This window comes from Jaculus jaculus, chromosome 6, assembly GCF_020740685.1.
Source record: "Jaculus jaculus isolate mJacJac1 chromosome 6, mJacJac1.mat.Y.cur, whole genome shotgun sequence".
In the NCBI taxonomy this organism is placed as follows: Eukaryota; Metazoa; Chordata; class Mammalia; order Rodentia; family Dipodidae; genus Jaculus; species Jaculus jaculus.
Window position 1 is genome coordinate 162,746,088 of NC_059107.1, and position 18,122 is coordinate 162,764,209.

The 18,122-nt window shown below is 54.3% G+C and overlaps 1 long non-coding RNA gene across 4 annotated transcripts in view; it reads left to right on the plus strand.

Moving 5' to 3' along the window:
* The first annotated feature begins 410 nt into the window (after nt 1-410).
* The window catches only part of LOC123461594, a 36,590-nt gene continuing 18,878 nt past the window's right edge, over nt 411-18,122 (plus strand). For 2 of the 4 annotated variants that reach the window (XR_006637730.1, XR_006637733.1), the window contains exon 1: nt 411-495. This is a non-coding gene — a long non-coding RNA (uncharacterized LOC123461594). Of the gene's footprint in view, nt 496-7,913; nt 8,165-8,298; nt 8,420-18,122 lie in introns of those variants that run through there. The other 2 variants (XR_006637731.1, XR_006637732.1) reach the window with 2 other exon arrangements.

Consider the following 18,122-nt stretch of genomic DNA (forward strand, 5'->3'; position numbering starts at 1 on the left):
GCGCTCGCCCGACGGCCGGGCTCCGAGCGTCTCGGTCCGCGACTCCGCCGGCCTGGCCGCCCGGGGATGCACGTGAACTTGGAGAAAGTCACGGGACGCGCCGGCCGAGCTCTCCGCGGCAGGGCGTGGGCGTGCGCTGCCCGGAGCGCTTTCGTTTTCTCCGGGGACAAAGGTCCCGGTGGGCGCCTGTCGAGGACGCGGCGGCCGGGGCTTGCGGGCCACTCGGAGCGCGGGCACTGCCGGGGTCCCGAGGGAAGGGCGGCGCGGTCCGCGGCGCTCGCCAGTGCCGTCCGGCCCTGGGAAGACCTGCGGCAGCCGGCAGCCGCTCCGCTCTCCCTTCGGCGCGCCAAGGGGACGAGCGCGGGTCACCCGGGACTGGAGCCACGCTCGAGGGCCTCTGCGCTCGGCCGTGGGCACTTCAGCGCAGCGCTCGCCCCGGCGGTCATCTGGCAGAGGCCGGGCTGCTGACCTGAGCGCCAGCCGTGGGTTGGAGAGGTAAGAGCTTTTCTCACTTTAGCTACTCCGTATTTAAATATTAATGACGGGTGTCTAAGAGGGGTGCTTCTGCAGGCAGGCCTTTCTCAGTTGGGGGAACATCCGAGGTAGGTGATTCTTGAACCTGAAGCTGCCCAGTTTGTAAGAACTCCAAGCTCGCCACCCTTCATCTGGGATTTGGAATTAGCGAAATAAAGCTTCTAATCTCAGGTGTGCCGGCTCCTAGCTAGAGAAAAATGGATGGAATTTATAAAAATATTGTTAGCAGGAATCTTAAACAAAAGAAAGAAAAGAGAAAACATCTTTGTGGGGGGTAGATGTGTTTGGGAATATTATTTGGAAGGCAGAGTCCTTTTTGAAAATTCGAACTCTCATTTACTTTCTAAACCCTCACTACTTCTATTTTTCTGCTAGTTGGACGTTTTCAGAGAGCTGATTTAGGGCAATCCCTCCATCCAGCATCAGCGGCCTTCAGCCACAGGGTAAAAGGCCTGGTGCGGCAGCTGTTGTTTATGGTGATGTAAAATAAAACGAAACAAAAAAACTCAACTCATAACTTTTAGTAAATAAATCACCTTATAGATGGCTCACATGGCCCAGCTAGTAATCCTGGGTAGGATGTGGGAAGCAAGATATGGGTGAGAGAATGCTTCTTTGACATAATTGTAAGGTTTTAGGTAACGCCAAAATTATTATTATTATTTTCAAAGTTAAATTTCAAAAGCCAAAGGAGTAGCTTTATTTTATTTGAGGCCATCTATTCTGGCTATCTGGGAGCTGGAGGGAGAGCGGTGTGAGTGTTGTGTGCATGCGTATATGGAGCCTGGGTTAAGAGGAAACCCGCACGCTGAGCAGTCAGCCGCAGGTGTGAGTGCCCAGCTCCTCTCTCCACTTCGTGGAAGTGGTTTGGATTGCTTTGCTGGGTGCATTCAGAACACATAAGCAGTTGGAGGTCTGTTCCCATAACACCCCAGAGCCATGAGCTGGTGCTTACAGCCCCATTTCCAGAAATGTGGACGGGGCTGTAGGAATCCAGGCCTGCTCCATGCCTCCCTCCCTGAACTATATGTTAACCATGATCTGGAATAAGAACCCCAAGGAATGAGACCCTTTCAGTAGAGTCTGGCCAATACTTAAAGACTAACCTTGAGATTGTGTATGTGTGTGTGTGTACATATAAATACAAATAAATATATATATATAATTTGCTAGTTTGCATTGCCCTGCCTCCCACCTCCATTTTGAGTTTTTAATTTATGATTTTAATCTGAGGCACTTAGCAGATGTGAATCCCAGGGCGAGACATCATTAGGGGGTGATCTCAGATGTTGGGGTGCAACTGTGGAAGGTGTGCCACTCACTGGGAGCTGCTGCTCCCCATGGCATCGGTGGTGATGGGGTTAGTCATTATAAGCTCAAGTTCCATTTGGCCTTGCCTGCAAAATGCTGGCAGTGTTTTCCCTGGTCTGCAGAAAACCAGTGACACAGCAGAGATTGTGTGGTGCTCTGCCCAGGCTGTCAGGCGTGCCTGAGACCAGAGCAGACCCCAGAACAAGAGGCGTCACCTCCGCTTCTCTCCGGGCCAACAGGTGGAATTCAAGGTGGGCAGAAAAGGCCAAAACTTCTAAGGAGACACTTTTGGTGTTTTGTCACAAGAACAGTATTTGGCCAAGCTCTGGGGTCCCATCTACTGCCACGGTGTACCCTGGTGCCCAGACGGTGACAGGATTGAACTTCCCTCACAGCAGAGTGGGCTGGGGCATCGAAGCATGCTGAAATATCTCATTTCGGCAACATGTATTTTTGAGGACACACACGCACCCAACAGAAGACCCTGAAAGTGAAATAGGTGCCTCTCTATTTTTCTCCCTTCTGTATTTAATAGAAGAAATGGGTAAGCAGCAGGCTTTGATGGAACGGGCTGCCATGTGGGCTGCTGGGAGCATGGGCCTCTCTTTTGCTGGTGTTAAGTTAGGGCCAAGCCTGGGGTGAACCCACCATGACTTCACATACCACACACCCTCGCGGGCAAGTGGTCTCCAGAGTGCTGGCAGGGCTCAGCGCCGGGCATTTGTGGCACCGAGGCCCACTGGGAATATGCTGCCTGATCAGTTGGGTGCGGGCCAGCAGCTGGTTTTTGCTCAGCAGTGACAGTGTGCTTGCTCTGCAGCAGGGTTCCTTTGCGTCCGAGGTTTGCACCTGGCCAGCAACCTCTGTGTAAAGCTCTCTGCCTGCCTCATTCCTGTGCCTAGTAGGGCACAGGGCCGGCCTCTGGGTGGATGAGGGCTTACTGGAAGGTAGGCGAGAGAAGGGCAGGAAGGACTGTGTCCATCCAGATAGACACCCTGCGGCGGGGGGTTTCTCTTCTGTCCAGGGGAACTTCTTGTGTGTCCTAAATGAGGGACAGTGCTTGGAAAAAAAGGCATCCTGGCGCAGGCCGGAAAAATCTTAAACGTGCCAGCTTCATTTACGTTGTTGTGGTTGGATTTAGAGAGTGTATTTACATGTTTAGGGAGAAGGGAGAATACTGTTACTGAAATTTTAGGAGGCTAGCAGCACCCTAAGTTCCTGCCTGTCCCTGCCTCCAGTTTATCATGTGACCCAGCAAATCCTGCCACCTTCTCAAGCCTGCACCCCGAGCTCTTCATGCTGTAACAGTGATCCCAACCTCAGTGGATATAGACAGCATTGTTTCTGTGAAGTATTGTTTCTGGCATTCAATGTCTGGTGCTATGGCCATTATTTTAACTGACAACCACTATAATTATTTATGTGTTTGTTTACCACGATTTTATGCATTGCATCCTAGATGGTATGTTATATTCTAAGTAATGGAGCTTTAGTTTCTGTAGAAAGGGCACCAAGAAGTTCACTCCCTGTCCCACAGGTGGTAAAATGTGCACCTGGATGGGATTTATGGCGTTGGCTGTAGAAACTTGTAAAGCCAGCACTTTGCATGTCCCGGGGACTTGGTGTGAATGCAACTGTAGGGTACATCTTGTATTTTGCATTAGATGCAGGAGATGAGACCGAGGTCTCCTTGGGACTCAGGAGGTGCTGGGAGGAGGTATCCCTTCCCAGGGCAGGGTGGGAACCTCCTGGAAAATGACATTTGAGGGGCACACTTGGATGCTGGTCTGGATCTGACCACCCCTGCTCCACCCCCACCATATCGGTCCAAAGGGGCCCGCACCAGCATCCTTGCTAGAAGTGCAGGTGGCAGATTGGTGCAGGAGTAAAAACGGCATGCTTACCAACGCCTTGCTTTTCAGATCCCCCCACCCCCCAGGCTGATCATTTAGGAAGACCCAGCAACATAGCCTTTTCTCAAAGAACCTTGTTGGGACAAGAAAAATAAAACCCTAAATGTCACCAGCCATACTTTCTGATGTTATGGGGCTGGTGGGGGAAAAAAGCAGCATTGTCTCCAAGCAGAGACAATGGATCTTTTATATGGAATATTTATTTTCGGGGCTGATCAGTGTTCCGTTGGCTGGGAGCTCCAGTGTGGGGACTGCCGACCCTGGCTTCAGTCAGGGACAAGATTTATGGGAGGAAAACGAAAGTCCCCTGAGCTGTGGCTCTTGGGAAAGTTCAGTGGGCACATCCAAGCCTCCTTTGTGGAATGTGGTTCAAACTTTTATGAGTTCATTTTTCTCTTGTGATGTTGTCTCAGTCGCTACAGGGATGCGTCTGCAGTCCTGAAAAGGTGGTGGGGTTCTGGTCTGGGAGCAGGGGAGGTCTCCCTCAGTCCCGGCCTGGTTAGCCATTGTGTACTAGCTAGATGTAACATGGAGGTAAGGAGAACAGACTGGAAGAGGCAAGGCCAGTCCCCAGAGCACCTGAGACGGGGGGGGGGGGGGCTTTATCAGGCATTGTGGGTCTGTATTTGTGATTTAACGGTGCCATCGATTTCTCCCTAAATCCTGCTCTCACATGAACTTGGGAGTGGCCTGTATGCTGTGAGAAGCTGACTGGACTTGGAGAAGCCCCACACTGGCCTTCATTTACCCTCCCAGCTCTTCAGGGTGTTTTGTAAGTTATGGCAAACTAGCCCAGGGTCCAAAACGCTTCAGATGTGCCAGGTTTAGTCCTGCAGGCGGCACACCAGCCATCCTGCCGGCCCGCTGTGTTGGACCTGCGCCTGGCCAGGGACCACTGTAGGCGCCAGGGCAGTGGCTGAGGCTCACCTGAGAGATGGCAGTGTTAGGGGCAGGGCTTGCCAGGAGTGCATGGGGGAGCGTAAGCCAGGGACACCTGTCACTTCTGCTAGCCCTTAGTCAGGATGCCCATGCCAGGCCACTGCTGGAAGACAGACAAGGGAGGGATGAAGGGTTCCTTGCCTGCCACACCTCACCAATCACCCCAAAGAGTTTGTTTACAAAAGCAAATGGTGGTATTAGTTTTGAGTAAGGTCTTATTTTTTAAATTGCTCTTGTGTCTTTTATTTAGTTTTAATGGCAGAACGTCTTAGTACCCCATTGCATTTTCAACATTAACTTTGCTCCCCAAATGTATGAAGACAACTCTCTTATGGGTGTCCAGACAGCCTCGCTCCTGTGGGTAAATGTGGTAAAGTGAAATCGTGGAGGAGAATGAAATATTATGACATAGGACAGAAAAAAACATACAAACCATGGTTTGTATGCACTGTCTGGGGGAGGGACCCCAAAATGCAGCAGTCTTACACTCAGATTTCGGATGGGGATCCTCTAGAGCCTTACCTCCTCTAGACCTGAATGTGTACTTGTCCACGTGTCTAGGATTCTGTGCCTAGCCAGTGACTGGAAGGGGCCGTGAGCAGTGATGAGGTTGGTGTCGTGGGCCAGGCCTTGCTGTTTCTGTTGTAAAACGTGTACGTGAGGCATACGATGTAAAAAAAAAAAAAAAATGATTGGCACATTTTTTTTAAATGCTGGATAGGATAAGTTTCCCCTAGAGGTTCAAGAATATTGTCCTAGATGCTTGCTTTTGTTTGTTTGTTTGTTTTGTTTTTTCAGGGTAGGGTCTCACTCTGGTCCAGGCTGACCTGGAAGTAACTGTGTAGTCTCAGGGTGGCCTCGAACTCACGGTGGTCCTCCTACCTCTGCCTCCTGAGTGCTGTGGTTAAAAGGTGTGCACCACCACGCCCGGAGATGCTTGGGTTCTCTGACGTTGGGTTCTCTGCGACCCGCCTCTCCTTCATACCAGGTCTTCAGCTGTCAGGAAGAGCACTCGGCAGAAATATCTACCTGCTGATTTGGGGCTCTTAAATTTAGAATCCCCTTTCACGTATTTCAGAGAGATATTTACATTCAAATCAGGCTTTTATAATTACATTTTAAATTATAATAAATGGTGGTGCCTGCACACCAGCTTTCCATCCTTTCTGAAATAGGAAAAGCGTTGGCAACTCCCCGCCCCTCGGGGAACTGGGTCTGGTGCAGAGGGACCTGTGAGCAGGCCAGGTTACACCAATGTCAACTGTGAAGGCTTCCACCTGGAGAAGTGTGTTTGCTGATGGGGACCCTGGCTGGGCACCATGCTGATGCCACCCACCTCCCAGCAAGCAGTGCCATCCAAGAACAGCCCACTGCCCTCTTCCATGTACCCATGTCCTGAGTCCATGATGGCCCGCAGACCTGCAGCAGCTGCATGGGGTAGAGGCCACTCCTAACTGGACAGTCGGCTGGGCACAGCAGTGGGCACTTTTGTTTGTGGCGACACTCTGTGTGTGCGCGCGGGGGAGGTGCCTCCTCCCACAGCCATGTGACCCAGGTTCTGCCTCCTCTCCCTTGTCCCAGCAGGGCTCCAAATGACCACCGGGTCTCCAATGGCTTCCCTAAGTTGCAGACTGGCAGGGCGTGGGGACCCTTCTCCTCTTGGGGCCGTGCTCTTGGCAGCCATACCAAGCCATGGCTGGCATGCATTCTCAGCATTCTTGTTCGAGCGCATGGCATCAGAACCCTACCTGCTTTGTCTCTGGCGTCAGCTGGCGAGCAGTCACGTGGCCGCGTGTGTGAGACCAAAGCTGGAGACTGGGGGCTCCCCGCCCCCCCCCCCCGGGCAGCTCTCTCTTGGTCGCTCCCTCTGCCCACCCCGTCTTTGGCTTTCGGCACGGCCACCCGAGCGGATGGAAAAGGATATAACATAGAACACGGGCAGTCCACCCGAGGGCCCTGTGCCACTAGGCACAAGCAGGTCTGCACGGTCTGCCCAGTCAGCCTTTACCTAGTGTCCTGTGGACAGAAAGGGCCCTAATGTGTCCCACGTACTAAGGAGTGAGGCCCAGAACCTCATGGCAGGCAGTGGTCACTCCATGTTATCCCCTCTAGCAGGGGTAGTCCTATGGTCCTGAGGCGTCTGGGGAGGGATGGCCCTCGAGAGCTCCTTCCCGCCCTTGCAAGCCCATTTGGCTCCCAACTGAGCACAGCTAGTGCCGTGTAAAGGGCAGGAGGCGGCCTGGAGCCGGGAGGACCGTCACCCACACGCAGCGTGGACGCCTGTGGGCAGCCCTCATCGAGCTCTTGGCAGTTTGAACCAGTCACAGGGCCAGAGCACAGCAAGATGTCAGTCGAGAGGTGGTGGGTGGGGAGTAGCCCTAGTGATGCTGAAGGTCTGAAAGGGCAGAAGTGGCATGTCTGGGCGCTACCCTGGCACCCCTGGGAACCCTCCTGGCTGTCCCGGGCATGAGCGTCTACCAGCACCCTGCAGGCGGGGCCCGGTGCTCAGCACTCACGTGACAGGTAGGAGTCCTCACCTCCTCTCTGTGGGTGGGGAAACTGAAGCTAGGACAGGTTTCGTGGCTTACCCACATGGTGGCCGTTGGACACAGGCTGGACTTAAAACCACATTCGGGGTCACCGGCCGTGGCCGCTCCAGCCTCACAGTGTTCGGATGGGTGACTCCTAGAGTCCAGGCAGGGGAGCGGCTGGGGTGGGGGGGCCAGCTCCCCATGATGGGAAACAGCCTGGTGCTAGCCGCCTCCTGCTCCTCTGCAGAGCCCAGTGTGGGAACAATGCGGCCTCTATCAGGGAGCCATTCGGGACGCCTGGACTCCGGGGCCCCTTGGAGCGGCCAGACCTGCCAGGCGGTCACAACATGGCGCCTGGGCCATACTGCCTGTCCACGGGGCCGGCCGTGGCCTGGGCTGGGCCGGGTGTTCTCGGCATCAGTCGGGAGCTGGGTGCTGAATGGCCAGGCTCTGTGGCGTCCTCCTCCTCTCCCTCAGCCAGCCCCTGCCTTTTTTGGTAGTGGGTTTGGGGGCCTGGCCCACCCGCCTCTGCCACGTCTGCCATTCCCCCCAGCACCCATGAGCATCTTTCGAAAACTCTCAGTGGGCGGGGCTGAGCCAGAGAGGCCGCCCCTGCCCCCCCCCCAACCGAGCCAGTGCCAGAGGAGAGCGGGAGACAAAGTAGCATTTTCCTCCTCGTCCTGGACTGGTAGCATGGCCTTCCTGCACCACTTGCTCCTGGCAGTTCTGCCCCCGGGTGTCAGGATGACCAAAACCAGGCCAGGACCGTGAGACCAATGGACAGCCAGAGCCCAGGAGGTCCAAAGGCCCGTCGGACAGAGGATAGTGCCTGGGGATGACCCACAGGCCAGGGTTAGTCTACTTTCCAGGCCAGGGCAGGAGACATTATTTTTATTTCCTGGCTTTTCGAAAGCATCTCTGTCCTCCAGGACTTGGGTAAGTGACCTTCTCCCCTTCTCCCGCTAGAGACAAGCTGAGAGCCGTGCCATCTTGTGCTCCGTGCCTGTTACGTCGCCTTCCTTCTAATTGGCTTATCCAAAACCCCAAATTCTATTTCAGAGCCCCCCCCCCCCCAATCTTGAGCGAAGCAAGCTCTGCCAAAAAAACGGCAAGGAAGAGGCAGGAGCCAAGCCGTTTCTTCTTAAGACCCACAGCTACGGCTTTTGAAATCATGATGAAAGTGCTTGCTCGGTACGTCTCAGCGGCCGTGCGTTCAATCAGGACTTGAAGAGAAGCTCCGGGTCAGAGCTCCATCTCCCGTGCCTGGCCGGGTACCTTTGTTGTTGGGTGGGGGAGGCTTGCTCGTCATCATTTCACTACTAATTCTTTTTATTTTTGATGGCACGAGGAGTAACAGGGAGGAAAACCTCCGAATTATCCTTGGTCCTCCCAGCAAAGGGCGCAGGCCAGGGCCAGGCTAGCACACGGGAGGAAGGACTGCGCTCTGAAACAGAGGCCCTTTTATTTTGTTCCACATCTCTAATGCCACCATTTCCAAGAGTTTAGGGATTTAGTTCTTTCTGACTTTCGTTTCATTTTATTTATTTATTTATTTTTTAAAAAAAAGAATGCCAGAAAGCTAGATTTTTTTGGGGGGGGGTGAGTTCAGTATGGGGAGATCGTTGAGGTGGTTTGAAGCTTTGCTTTTAAAGCATTTGTTTTTAAGTTTTGGGGAGTCCACCTTGCAGTGTATGCTTGGCTTGTGATTGTCCTGCTCGGCTTGGCAGGAAGTGTCTGTGGAGACCAGGGAGACCCTAGGAGAGTCCCCCAAGTGTTCCTCAGGCCTGCCTGGCCCCTGTCCCATCCTAGTTCCCTACCTGAAGAGCTGTGCTGGGCCACACAGAGCCTGCAGTGTGGCCAGTAGAGCTGGGAGTCCCCTGAAAGCTATTGTGTCCCCTGCCATGCCGCTGCTGTCCATAAGCTGAGTTGTTGGTCCCTGGCCCTCCAGAATGGCTGAGTCTCTTCTGTGAAAGGTGGGCTATGCAGAACCCAGCCGCCAGCTCACCTCCACCCTCTGGCAGGCTGACAAAAGCACCCTTGAATGCGGCCTGGTTTCCCACGTTGGAGGGTAGCTGGGGTCTTGATTTATGGACACTGGAAAATCAGACACGGAAAGTTCTAAATGCACGAAGAGGAAAATTCCCAAGTACAGACATCTTTGTTTCCCTAGTCCAGAGGTGGACGGGCCCTGTGTGCACGGGCCTCAGTGAGAACAGCCGGCCTGAGCAGACGTCACCAAACACGAAAACAGAATGCCAGCTCGCTCAAGGAGCTCTGGCTGCTTTTGTTCTTACATTCGGCGGGAGTCAGTACCGGGGGCTTGGGGCTGCGGAGACAGGCATATATAGCAGAGATCATTAAAACATTTCCGTGATGATGACAGCCACATTCTGCTGCTGCAAGCTGGAGGATTCGTTCCACCCAAATATTTAGCAAGCATCAAATAAAACACTGGTGACAAAATAAAAGTAATAGAGAAAAAAAAACTAGCATAATATATTTCAGAGGCAAAAGCATGGAGGAGATCGAGAAGTAGGCAAGGAAGGGAAGGGGTCTCAGCAATCTTGAAGAATTTATGCTTTTATTAGCTGCCCACTCCTCACCCGTTTTTTTTTTTAAATAATTAACAGAGGCAAATAGACCTTTAGTCTTAAACTCTGGAATGATAGTAAATGATAAAATTTCTTAAGCATTAATTTACCTTTCTTTGAACAAGGTAGTAGCAAGTAGCAGAAAAAACAACTTACATACATATTTTCTGCCTAAAAGGAGTATCTTCCACTCTGACTAAATTCATCCATTGCTTTCAGTGCGTGGGCGACATTTCCCTGCATGCTCCTCACACCCGGGACAAATGTGGTCAGGTATCACTTGAAGTTTTTAACTCGGCATCTGACCTGCTCTCCCACATCAGTAAAACGTCGTATTCTGTTTTTTTTTTTTTTTAATTGGGCAATATCTCAGGTTTTTTTTTTTTTGATAGTACTTAACAAAAATACCACGCAAAGCATTCTTGCACATGATTGCCTCTATGTGAATTCTACTATAGACAAAATTATACATTCTCGCGGTACAGATGGGCTGGTCTGTCATTACGACTGCCGGGTACTTGTTGGAACACACAGCATATTCCCATTGTAGAGTCAACAATTTCGGAGAACTGAGGTCAGAATAAACAAGTCGCATCAGCAGAGAGAGAGAGACTTACTTGCTGATCTTCTTGTCTCCTACAAGATCAAGCAGAACAATCCATTCATTAAATTTTCACTCAATTCTTGGACTTCCTCTTTTAGGACTCCAAATGCCCTGTGTCCGAGACCCTTCTGTATTTAATTAATTACCACTGTTCCCTTGTTTTGTGGCACTGCCTTTAAACTTGAACTTGCAGGGCGTGGGATTCTAACATCTCACTGTACAAGAAGCTCGGTCTCCAGCAGTACTGTGTTGACAAACGTGATTATTTTGAGACCTTTATTTTTACAGAAAATCAGATGCTAAATATTTGCATGGTTGAAAGGAACATTTGAATCCAAATTTTACAAAAAAGTCAGAGGATAAATTGCATTGAGTACCTATAAATTAAAAAAAATATTATCTCACCAAGATAAGAAAGTGCAGAATTTACTGGACCATATCAACACACTGGAGGGCAAAGCATTTTTACAGCCACAGTAATTTGCAAATTATGATAACTGTTTATTTGGGGAATTTGCACATCTTATGATGTAATCAGTGCTGAGGCTGAACTCCGCCCCCCCCCATACCTTTTCCCATGTTTTAAGCATCTACCACTACACTTCCACAGTCTGAATTCAGTTCTACATTCCTTGTCTACAGAGAGACATGCCAGCTCCTGGGATGAGGAGAGAGGAGGGTACTGCTGGGCACCCACACTGGACTTTGAGCTCCAGCCCCCGCATGCATTTGCTATTAGAACTTTGTTGTATCTTGTTTATTTTAAGGGTTGTACCTGTTGGCTGAATTGTTAGCAAGTAATAGAAGTGGAAAGTTGATGAAATTTGCCACAGCTGGCTGGGCCGGATAGTCTGAGTTTGTAACCGTTTCTACTCTTTCCCACGGGCAGTCAGCAGAATGTAGCTGGGCTGGGTGCTCAAAAGGCCAAGGCAAGTGAGAGGGTCTGCACTGTTGGGTGTGGTCTCAGCTATGGGAGAGCATGGGTTCAGCCCTGTGCCTCAGGCCAGGGTCACAGGGGCACCTTTGCCATTTGTCAGAGTGTGCACTCGGAGAGCAAGGCCTGGGTTCGGGTTGGGCTGCAGTTGAGAGTGAGGCCTGGGTTCGGGTTGGGCTTACTGTGCATCCTGCTGTCTTGCTCCAGAGTAAGTTATTCCCATCTGAGCCTCAGTTTGCTTGTCTGTAAAGTGGTAACAGGAAGCAGAAACCTCCTGAACATGCGAAAACTTAGCTCAGGGAGCACGTCCTGCACCTGCCACTGCTTCCTTGCTGTAGTTCTGAGACTCAGGACATATCCAGCGCACAGATGGCGGGGCGTGGGGTCCTCTCCTCCCCCCTCCCTGGCAAGGCACTGAACACCAGGCTCAGGTTCAGATCCGTGCTCCACTGAGCTCTTCCAGTCCTGCTGCTGGCCTGCTGCGGCATCCACTGGTGAGTGTCACATATGTAGGTACACACGTGTGTGTGTGTGTGTACACAGGGGCCTTTGCAGAGGTGTGTGCGGGTGGCATACATGCGGTGTCCTGTGTTTTACTCATGGCCATCACTCAGGCCTGCCCAGGCATCCCAGGTAGCTGGGCAGTTTCCACTGAAGTGACAGGTGCCTGCTAACACCAGCCTTCCTTCTGAGTGGGGAAGGGTCCCCATAGTACACCCTTGCAATGACTGGGCTGTGGGCTCCACTGTCCCAGGCACATGTGATGAGTCCCTCTCAATGGCAGAGATCAGGCTAAGGCAGGTGCGGGGCAGAAGGACTGTTGAGGAACGGGGATCCCCTGAGATGCTCAGAATGCCCCAGGAAGGCTGGAGGCCTGCTTGGCGCTGCCACCTCCACCCGTGGACCAGCAGTTCCGGGCGCCGGCCATTTGCAGACCGGGAGGAGCAAGAGTGAGCCTCTAGGCCCGACAGAGGAAATGGCGGCGGGCAGGCCCCGAGCAGGATCTGGGAAGGCGGGCCAAGGGCGGGAGCTGCCCGGAAGCCCGGCTGCCGGCCTGGTCAGCTGCTAGTGGCCCTCCTCCAAGGAGCCACCAGCAGAGCTAGGCCTTCCCGGGCAGGCCTGTGTGTGCCCACAGGCATGCAGGGCTGGCCAGTCAGCAGAGCTTGGGGTTTGGAAGAGGAGGGATGGAAGCCCAGCTCAGGTTCCATTAGGCCACCGTGTCCTGCCTCTGAAAAGGGGCCACAGCGTTAGCCTCAGACCTGGGTGGAAGCTCAGATGAGGTTTTCACCTCTTTGTTAGGAAGCCAAGATGGCTGGGCTTATCCCTGCTTGTCCTCATAGGAAGAGCTAGCGGGGCTGAGCTGTTGAGTGCCTCTTTGCCCACTGCAGCCTCAGTTCTCCCACCTGTAAAAGGAAGGAGATCAGTCAGTCTCTGAGGTTTCCTGTGAAATTAAATGTCACACCATAACAGAGCATTTGGCCAGGTGAAGGTTGTCCTGATGGGTAGCAGTTGTTGGGGGGACCCCAGAAAAGGGTCTTCAGCATTGTGCCCGTGACTCTGGACATGGGCTACAGGATGAGCCTGCTGCTGCAGACCCCAACCACGGTGGTGGTGGGTGGGGGGGGATGGCCGGAAGGCAGCTGGGCTGCTCCAATGTGTGCAGGAACCTCTGGCCCAGTTTCCTGGGCACCCAGCCCTGTCCAGGATTCCTAGGGTGGGTGTGCCCATGCTTCCGGCCCAGGCGTGGGTGGAGGGATCCTGGGATCCTTCTTGCTTTAACCTTGCCAGGTTAAGCTTCTGCTTTGGGCTCTGTGAGGCGTGTCTCTCTTGGGGCTGGCACATGAGGTCCTCTCAGCAGCCCACCTCAGCGATCTGGTGTAGGCTCACGTAACCGTCAGTGGACGCCTATCACAGCTGGCCTTTGGAGGCCTCGGTGAGGTCGAGATGAATTTCCATCTGGCCTCAGCCCCTGATGTGAATGCACAGTGAGCAGGAACCTGTGGGCTGGGCCGTGGCCACTCCAAGCTTCCACCCTTGACTCTCTTGCACCACGGAGTAGCTGGGCCCTTGATAGGGGATCACTCCCCAACAAGTCCATGCTGGATACCGCTAGGTGGGCACTCCCAAGGCCAAACAGGTCACCTGGGCCTCAGCTAGGCGCCATAGTGGGAAAGGTGTGGCTTTCTCAGTCAGTGTCCAGGGGCCAGGGGGAGCAGTGAACCCGGCTGGGCAGGCTCAGCTGGGGACGTGAGTGGCTGGAATCTCCTGTCGTAGCTCAGGGAGCACAAGGGCAGGTTGGATGTTGCCAGAAAGGCTCCACTCTGTGGGGTGTGGGGAGCTGACTTTGCTGAGTACCTATGAAGTGCCAGGCTCAGGCTAGGGACTTGCCACTCACTCATTTTTAACTTTAACCTGCCCAATTCCATCTCATCTCAACATCCAGTAAGAGCGAGCGTCTGCCCATGCTGCACTAGTTAGAACAGAACAAAAGGACAGGCGTGGAAGAAGTCCCAGTGCACGGGGTGAGGGGGTCACTTTTCTGTACAAGAAAACAGGCGTGGGAAGGCTGTGGAACATCTCCAGACCCACACAGCTAGCAGGTACCAGAGCCTGCTCCTTAATCCAGATCTTTCCTGGGGACGTACTGAACAGTGCATCGCTTGACCCATTTGTTTTCAGCTCTTCTGGAGGCCGACTTCGGTCCATGCTCGACGCTCAGCACTGGGAAGGGCCTTCCTTTTGACCTAAAGTTTTTCTGCCACCACGGAGAGCAGGAATTGTCCCAGGGCCCTGTGCCACGCAGGTTGGCAGGTGATGAGGACCTCTTCCTTTCTGGACTCCTGACACCCCAATGACTAGATTGGGCTGGGTAGGGCTGTCTGACGATACTCTGCTGCCTTTGGGCCCCATACCTGCCTGGCACGGCCTGCATGGAAGTGCACACTGGGTGGTGGTGGGTGGTGAAAGGAAGAACGGCATGCCAGCCTTGTTCCTCATGTGCCTGTGGCCCCGACAAGGGGCGCTGGATGGGATTGTGGGCCTGGGTGCTGTGTTCTGGGTCAGAAAAGGGATATGGAAGGCCATTTCTTTGTGGACAGGGACGGTGTTAGCACAAGGGACCACAGAGCCTTCTGAGCGGCCCCACCCCGCCATCAGTTGAGGTTGCTATGGGCTAGTGTCCTCAAGCCCCTGGGTCTCCTGATTGTCACCGCAGCCCTGAGCTCTCTCCCTTCCCCAAGGCCCCCTTACAGAGTTTTGTGTCCAGCAGCACACCAGGCCAGGTGTCACTGGAAAGAGACCCTCTAGAACCATCCAGGGAGCTCTAGGGTTCTGTCTTTCTTTACAGTCCTGGCAGGTCTGCCGCACGCTGAGGACCAACAGCTCCCCAGCGTGGCAGTCTGCCCGAGAGGCAGACTTTGTGTCATCCGCAAATGTGGACACCCTCAGGAAAGCCAGAAGACCACTGAGGATATGCCACCAGGCCAGGCCCTGCTGGCTCGGGATATGAGTTTTGAACCCCTGAGGAGTCTAGGAGACCTCCTGGAGGTAGTGGACCCATAGCCCTAGGCTCCTTCCCAAAACTGACCGCCAAGGATATGGCTGGAGGGCCCCTTCCCAGCCCTGCGCCTGCCACGTCCCAGGGCCCCTGCTAGGCGCCACCCCCTCCAGCCTTGTACAGGCCACATCTGCTGCAGCAGCCACGCCAGAGCTCCACCTCCCAGCCTGTCCCCATGGAAACCATGGGGGGGGGGAGGCTAGCCACTGACTGGTTTCCATTAGAGGAGCTTGCTTTCCTGGAGCCCCGCCTCTGAGCTTCAAGGCCTCCCCAGGGGCTTCCTCCCACATTTGCTGAGCACCACTCAGCCTGTGCCAGGGAGCCCAAGTGTCCCGGCCCTGTCCACCCTGGCAGGCCTCCACCAGGAGAGTATCCGATGCTCTCGGGGCCCTGCCCAACATAGGAGATGCTCTTGGTCTTGGCAGGCTGTGGCCTCTTTGCTGCAGAGACCCCCATGGCCCAGAGGAGCCTGGAGTCAGCCTGGGTTCTAGAACTCCGAACCCAGCCATAGAACAGCGGGGGCCCTCAGAGAAGCCCCTGTCTCAGAGCCTCGGTTTACCCCTCTGTAACAAGAGATAGGTGGATGGTTTCCTGCTCCCTTGTAATGTGAAAGAAAGAAAAAAACAGAGGAAACGAAGGGTGGGGGGAGAGAGGAGAGCTGCGTCGTACCAGCTTCTCTGGGTTTTCAGGCTAGGCTCTTGTTTGATTTCAGAAAGGGGGTGTCAGAGGCTCGTGGGGTATGACCAAGATGGTGGTCTGAGAGGCTGGCTGGAGCCCTTCGCATCGTTCAGTACCCAGTGACCTGGCTGTGGTACAGCACGCAGAGGCTGCCGTTCAGCCTGTGGAGGAACCCAGAGGGCTCCGGAACCAGAGTGGTTTCCAGAGGTCAGTAATGTAGGCAGAAAATGAGATCCAGCTTTCTGACCCCGTCCCCCCCCCCCCAAGTGGGCTCATCCCCAGGGAGGCGGGAGGTCTGGGAAAAGGCCGTCTGTACAGGCTTTGCAAAGCGAACACGGGGACCCCAGCCCTCGAGCGTGCCAGTGCCATAGTGGTACGTCATGCCCTCTTCCTCCAGGGGGGCTGAAAGCTATCCAGGACAGATGGCCGTTGGAACTGGCCCTGGCCCCCTGGCGCAGCCTCCGCGTAGGTGATTTAGCTCCTCTCACAGGATCTTAGCTCCTGCCTGCTTGTGGGGAAATAGCCCCGCCGAGGCCTGCTGGTGCCAGCCCCACACAGGTACACTTCTCGGCCCACAGAGACGGGGCCCACGCTGGACAGGACGACTTCTCTGGTTACTTTCCCTCCCACAGCCCCTGGGTTCTCATCTGCCAGTGGGGACAGCGACCCTGACTTGGCGTAAGAGTTAGATGAGAGGAAGGTCGGGACTGGATAAATGGTGGCAGACAGCATCACACCGGTAACAGCCCAGTGTCCTCATGGGGAATAAGACAGGCTGTGTGCCCCAGAGAGCCACAGGCCAAGCAGGAACTGGGGGGCGGGAGGACCGGCTCGGTAGCGCTGGCAGCTCTTTCTTCAGGGTGGTAGCTGCCCCAGGTAGGTGCCCAGACGGCCTCTGTGTGATGCTTTCTGTGTCTCCGCTTTGGTTACCGGGACGAAATCCATTCCCCTCTCAGGTGCCACCTCAGCCACCTGTCCCTGGATTTGCTGACCGAGGAAGTGGCTGGCGGACCCTGGGGACACCATCACAGCACTCAAAGGGAGGGTGTAGTGTCACATTCAGGTTTTTGTTTTAGGCAGGGAGAAAATGTGTGGTGACAATGGCTTCCCGGTGGCCACCGCCCAGAATGCGCGCGCGCGCACGCACACCCTGGCAGAGGTAGGCCAAGGCAGCTGGTATGAGCAGCAGGCTGGGCCTGGCCTGGGCTGATTTAGACATGCAGGAGACTGGCAACATGTAGAAAACCAAGGCCACTTCCCCAGGGAAGGTGGAGACAAGCTAGAGGAGCTTAAGTGCTCAGAGGATGATGAAGTGTGGTCTGCTGATGTACGGCAGGCAGGCTGGCTCCTCCGGGGCTTCCACCGCCCCTCCCTCTCAGCCCCTTGTGCCCTGGAGATCCGTCATGGGGGAGGCAGGGAGGCAGCAGGCACTGTCTTGTGCCCAAGCTCCACATCGTCTCCTGGGATTGAGCTCTGAGCCGGCGCTGTGCAGGAGGTGGTGAGGATGGGAGAAAGCTCCGCTCCGTGCCAGTCTCTGGCATCTAGTATCCGGGTGACTTCATTGAACCCTAACCTGTCCCAGCCCCATGCTACCTACGAGCAAGCTGAGGGCTGCGGAGGTCACTGTCCTGATGGCCCACACCTGGCCTGTACTTATCAGCTGTAGGGGCCTCTGCAAGCAGAGCCTCAAGGGAGGTTGTGAAAGTAAGTGACATAGCGCTAAGCCTTAGAGAAGACCCTGTTTCAGAGCCTCAGTTTACCCCTCTGTAACAAGCAGTGGTTGAATGGTTTCCTGATCCCTTGTAATATAGAAGAAAGTAGAAAAGAGAGAAAGAAAGAGGAAAGGAAGGGGGAGAGAGGGAGGAAGGGAGGGAGGGAGGGAAAAAGGAAGGAAGGAAGGAGGGAACAATTATCAGAAAGTAGGCCTCTGCCTGTCCCTCTCACCTGAAAGAGGGCCCCTGCATGGCCCCTCCAGAACCCTCTCTCCACATCTCCTGACTAGGACCCCATGCTTCTTCCTGGAAGTCCTCCTGGCTCCCTCCCCACCTACTGCCCTGTGGGCTCATAGCCCCGTGCTGTGATGAACCCTTAGTGGCACCTTGGGCAGGATGCCTGTAATTACCCATGGATCTGGGGCCTGGCTCAGGTGGGCTGTGGGGGAACATCCACAATTGTATGAACTGGAAGGGAAGGTCTTGATGTCTCCCTGCACTTGGAATGCCTCTGGCCCTGGCATGCCCTGAGTTTTCTCTCCAGCCTCACAAGTCTGCTTTAGTGCTGCTCCAGAGCTTGTGAAACCAGGGCTCATCGGACAGCGTCCCAGCACCCCCAGATAAGTCTGCACATCCCCTGCAGGCAGGACGTTCTGCTGGCTGTGAGAAGCACGGCCACTCCTCGGCAGACCTTGCTCCATACGCCATTAGAATGTGCATAGCAGCACAGGTGCTGTGCAGAGCGGCTGTGGAGACCGTGCAGCCTTCCCTCCTCAGCAGCAGAGGAACGTTCTGCTTGTTCTGGCGAGATAGTGCCAG